Source organism: Oncorhynchus nerka, linkage group LG25 (genome assembly GCF_034236695.1).
Source record: "Oncorhynchus nerka isolate Pitt River linkage group LG25, Oner_Uvic_2.0, whole genome shotgun sequence".
NCBI classification, from domain to species: Eukaryota; Metazoa; Chordata; class Actinopteri; order Salmoniformes; family Salmonidae; genus Oncorhynchus; species Oncorhynchus nerka.
In genome coordinates, this window is record NC_088420.1 from 1964761 (window position 1) to 1970760 (window position 6000).

At 40.5% G+C, this 6000-nt stretch overlaps 1 protein-coding gene across 1 annotated transcript in view; it reads left to right on the top strand.

The window, feature by feature from the left end:
- atp10a (ATPase phospholipid transporting 10A) overlaps nt 1–6000 on the top strand; it is a 165255-nt gene that overhangs the window by 154896 nt on the left and 4359 nt on the right. The gene's annotated exons all lie outside the window — the stretch shown is intronic.

Consider the following 6000-nt stretch of genomic DNA (forward strand, 5'->3'; position numbering starts at 1 on the left):
AGTAGACCTCACAGTGAAATGCTGAATACAACAGGTGTAGTAGACCTTACAGTGAAATGCTGAATACAACAGGTGTAGTAGACCTTACAGTGAAATGCTGAATACAACAGGTGTAGTAGACCTCACAGTGAAATGCTGAATACAACAGGTGTAGTAGACCTCACAGTGAAATGCTGAATACAACAGGTGTAGTAGACCTACAGTGAAATGCTGAATACAACAGGTGTAGTAGACCTCACAGTGAAATGCTGAATACAACAGGTGTGTAGACCTTACAGTGAAATGCTGAATAAAACAGGTGTAGTAGACCTTACAGTGAAATGCTGAATACAACAGGTGTAGTAGACCTCACAGTGAAATGCTGAATACAACAGGTGTAGTAGACCTCACAGTGAAATGCTGAATACAACAGGTGTAGTAGACCTCACAGTGAAATGCTGAATACAACAGGTGTAGTAGACCTTACAGTGAAATGCTGAATACAACAGGTGTAGTAGACCTTACAGTGAAATGCTGAATACAACAGGTGTAGTAGACCTCACAGTGAAATGCTGAATACAACAGGTGTAGTAGACCTTACAGTGAAATGCTGAATACAACAGGTGTAGTAGACCTCACAGTGAAATGCTGAATACAACAGGTGTAGTAGACCTCACAGTGAAATGCTGAATACAACAGGTGTAGTAGACCTTACAGTGAAATGCTGAATACAACAGGTGTAGTAGACCTTACAGTGAAATGCTGAATACAACAGGTGTAGTAGACCTCACAGTGAAATGCTGAATACAACAGGTGTAGTAGACCTTACAGTGAAATGCTGAATACAACAGGTGTAGTAGACCTTACAGTGAAATGCTGAATACAACAGGTGTAGTAGACCTTCACAGTGAAATGCTGAATACAACAGGTGTAGTAGACCTTACAGTGAAATGCTGAATACAACAGGTGTAGTAGACCTCACAGTGAAATGCTGAATACAACAGGTGTAGTAGACCTACAGTGAAATGCTGAATACAACAGGTGTAGTAGACCTTACAGTGAAATGCTGAATACAACAGGTGTAGTAGACCTTACAGTGAAATGCTGAATACAACAGGTGTAGTAGACCTTACAGTGAAATGCTGAATACAACAGGTGTAGTAGACCTTACAGTGAAATGCTGAATACAACAGGTGTAGTAGACCTCACAGTGAAATGCTGAATACAACAGGTGTAGTAGACCTTACAGTGAAATGCTGAATACAACAGTGTAGTAGACCTTACAGTGAAATGCTGAATACAACAGGTGTAGTAGACCTTACAGTGAAATCCTGAATACAACAGGTGTAGTAGACCTCACAGTGAAATGCTGAATACAACAGGTGTAGTAGACCTTACAGTGAAATGCTGAATACAACAGGTGTAGTAGACCTTCACAGTGAAATGCTGAATACAACAGGTGTAGTAGACCTTACAGTGAAATGCTAAATACAACAGGTGTAGTAGACCTTACAGTGAAATGCTGAATACAACAGGTGTAGTAGACCTTACAGTGAAATGCTGAATACAACAGGTGTAGTAGACCTTACAGTGAAATGCTGAATACAACAGGTGTAGTAGACCTCACAGTGAAATGCTGAATACAACAGGTGTAGTAGACCTTACAGTGAAATGCTGAATACAACAGGTGTAGTAGACCTTACAGTGAAATGCTGAATACAACAGGTGTAGTAGACCTCACAGTGAAATGCTGAATACAACAGGTGTAGTAGACCTCACAGTGAAATGCTGAATACAACAGGTGTAGTAGACCTCACAGTGAATGCTGAATACAACAGGTGTAGTAGACCTCACAGTGAAATGCTGAATACAACAGGTGTAGACCTTACAGTGAAATGCTGAATAAAACAGGTGTAGTAGACCTTACAGTGAAATGCTGAATACAACAGGTGTAGTAGACCTCACAGTGAAATGCTGAATACAACAGGTGTAGTAGACCTCACAGTGAAATGCTGAATACAACAGGTGTAGTAGAACTCACAGTGAAATGCTGAATACAACAGGTGTAGAGCTTACAGTGAAATGCTGAATAAAACAGGTGTAGTAGACCTTACAGTGAAATGCTGAATACAACAGGTGTAGTAGACCTCACAGTGAAATGCTGAATACAACAGGTGTAGTAGACCTTACAGTGAAATGCTGAATACAACAGGTGTAGTAGACCTTACAGTGAAATGCTGAATACAACAGGTGTAGTAGACCTCACAGTGAAATGCTGAATACAACAGGTGTAGACCTTACAGTGAAATGCTGAATACAACAGGTGTAGTAGACCTCACAGTGAAATGCTGAATACAACAGGTGTAGACCTTACAGTGAAATGCTGAATAAAACAGGTGTAGTAGACCTCACAGTGAAATGCTGAATACAACAGGTGTAGTAGACCTCACAGTGAAATGCTGAATACAACAGGTGTAGTAGACCTCACAGTGAAATGCTGAATACAACAGGTGTAGTAGACCTTACAGTGAAATGCTGAATAAAACAGGTGTAGTAGACCTTACAGTGAAATGCTGAATACAACAGGTGTAGTAGACCTCACAGTGAAATGCTGAATACAACAGGTGTAGTAGACCTCACAGTGAAATGCTGAATACAACAGGTGTAGTAGACCTTACAGTGAAATGCCGAATACAACAGGTGTAGTAGACCTCACAGTGAAATGCTGAATACAACAGGTGTAGTAGACCTTACAGTGAAATCCTGAATACAACAGGTGTAGTAGACCTTACAGTGAAATGCCGAATACAACAGGTGTAGTAGACCTCACAGTGAAATGCTGAATACAACAGGTGTAGTAGACCTTACAGTGAAATCCTGAATACAACAGGTGTAGTAGACCTCACAGTGAAATCCTGAATACAACAGGTGTAGTAGACCTTACAGTGACATGCTGAATACAAGTGTAGTAGACCTTACAGTGAAATGCTGAATACAACAGGTGTAGTAGACCTTACAGTGAAATGCTGAATACAACAGGTGTAGTAGACCTCACAGTGAAATGCTGAATACAACAGGTGTAGTAGACCTTACAGTGAAATGCCGAATACAACAGGTTTAGTAGACCTCACAGTGAAATGCAGAATACAACAGGTGTAGTAGACCTTACAGTGAAATGCTGAATACAACAGGTGTAGTAGACCTTACAGTGAAATGCTGAATACAACAGGTGTAGTAGACCTTACAGTGAAATGCTGAATACAACAGGTGTAGTAGACCTTACAGTGAAATGCTGAATACAACAGGTGTAGTAGACCTTACAGTGAAATGCTGAATACAACAGGTGTAGTAGACCTTACAGTGAAATGCTGAATACAACAGATGTAGTAGACCTCACAGTGAAATGCTGAATACAACAGGTGTAGTAGACCTTACAGTGAAATCCTGAATACCACAGGTGTAGTAGACCTCACAGTGAAATCCTGAATACAACAGGTGTAGTAGACCTTACAGTGACATGCTGAATACAAGTGTAGTAGACCTTACAGTGAAATGCTGAATACAACAGGTGTAGTAGACCTTACAGTGAAATGCTAAATACAACAGGTGTAGTAGACCTTACAGTGAAATGATGAATACAACAGGTGTAGTAGACCTCACAGTGAAATGCTGAATACAACAGGTGTAGTAGACCTTACAGTGAAATGCTGAATAAAACAGGTGTAGTAGACCTTACAGTGAAATGCTGAATACAACAGGTGTAGTAGACCTCACAGTGAAATGCTGAATACAACAGGTGTAGTAGACCTCACAGTGAAATGCTGAATACAACAGGTGTAGTAGACCTCACAGTGAAATGCTGAATACAACAGGTGTAGTAGACCTTACAGTGAAATGCTGAATAAAACAGGTGTAGTAGACCTTACAGTGAAATGCTGAATACAACAGGTGTAGTAGACCTCACAGTGAAATGCTGAATACAACAGGTGTAGTAGACCTCACAGTGAAATGCTGAATACAACAGGTGTAGTAGACCTCACAGTGAAATGCTGAATACAACAGGTGTAGTAGACCTTACAGTGAAATGCTGAATACAACAGGTGTAGTAGACCTTACAGTGAAATGCTGAATACAACAGGTGTAGTAGACCAGGTGTAGTAGACCTCACAGTGAAATGCTGAATACAACAGGTGTAGTAGACCTCACAGTGAAATGCTGAATACAACAGGTGTAGTAGACCTTACAGTGAAATGCTGAATACAACAGGTGTAGTAGACCTCACAGTGAAATGCTGAATACAACAGGTGTAGTAGACCTTACAGTGAAATGCTGAATACAACAGGTGTAGTAGACCTTACAGTGAAATGCTGAATACAACAGGTGTAGTAGACCTTACAGTGAAATGCTGAATACAACAGGTGTAGTAGACCTTACAGTGAAATGCTGAATACAACAGGTGTAGTAGACCTCACAGTGAAATGCTGAATACAACAGGTGTAGTAGACCTTACAGTGACATGCTGAATACAAGTGTAGTAGACCTTACAGTGAAATGCTGAATACAACAGGTGTAGTAGACCTTACAGTGAAATGCTGAATACAACAGGTGTAGTAGACCTAGACCTACAGTGAAATGCTGAATACAACAGGTGTAGTAGACCTTACAGTGAAATGCTGAATACAACAGGTGTAGTAGACCTCACAGTGAAATGCTGAATACAACAGGTGTAGTAGACCTTACAGTGAAATGCTGAATACAACAGGTGTAGTAGACCTTACAGTGAAATGCTGAATACAACAGGTGTAGTAGACCTTACAGTGAAATGCTGAATACAACAGGTGTAGTAGACCTTACAGTGAAATGCTGAATACAACAGGTGTAGTAGACCTTACAGTGAAATGCTGAATACAACAGGTGTAGTAGACCTCACAGTGAAATGCTGAATACAACAGGTGTAGTAGACCTCACAGTGAAATGCTGAATACAACAGGTGTAGTAGACCTTACAGTGAAATCCTGAATACAACAGGTGTAGTAGACCTCACAGTGAAATGCTGAATACAACAGGTGTAGTAGACCTCACAGTGAAATGCTGAATACAACAGGTGTAGTAGACCTTACAGTGAAATGCTAAATACAACAGGTGTAGTAGACCTTACAGTGAAATGATGAATACAACAGGTGTAGTAGACCTCACAGTGAAATGCTGAATACAACAGGTGTAGTAGACCTTACAGTGAAATGCTGAATAAAACAGGTGTAGTAGACCTCACAGTGAAATGCTGAATACAACAGGTGTAGTAGACCTCACAGTGAAATGCTGAATACAACAGGTGTAGTAGACCTCACAGTGAAATGCTGAATACAACAGGTGTAGTAGACCTCACAGTGAAATGCTGAATACAACAGGTGTAGTAGACCTTACAGTGAAATGCTGAATACAACAGGTGTAGTAGACCTCACAGTGAAATGCTGAATACAACAGGTGTAGTAGACCTCACAGTGAAATGCTGAATACAACAGGTGTAGTAGACCTCACAGTGAAATGCTGAATACAACAGGTGTAGTAGACCTTACAGTGAAATGCTGAATACAACAGGTGTAGTAGAAACCTACAACAGGTGTGAAATGCAGTGAAATGCTGAATACAACAGGTGTAGTAGACCTCACAGTGAAATGCTGAATACAACAGGTGTAGTAGACCTCACAGTGAAATGCTGAATACAACAGGTGTAGTAGACCTCACAGTGAAATGCTGAATACAACAGGTGTAGTAGACCTCACAGTGAAATGCTGAATACAACAGGTGTAGTAGACCTCACAGTGAAATGCTGAATACAACAGGTGTAGTAGACCTTACAGTGAAATGCTGAATACAACAGGTGTAGTAGACCTCACAGTGAAATGCTGAATACAACAGGTGTAGTAGACCTTACAGTGAAATGCTGAATACAACAGGTGTAGTAGACCTCACAGTGAAATGCTGAATACAACAGGTGTAGTAGACCTCACAGTGAAATGC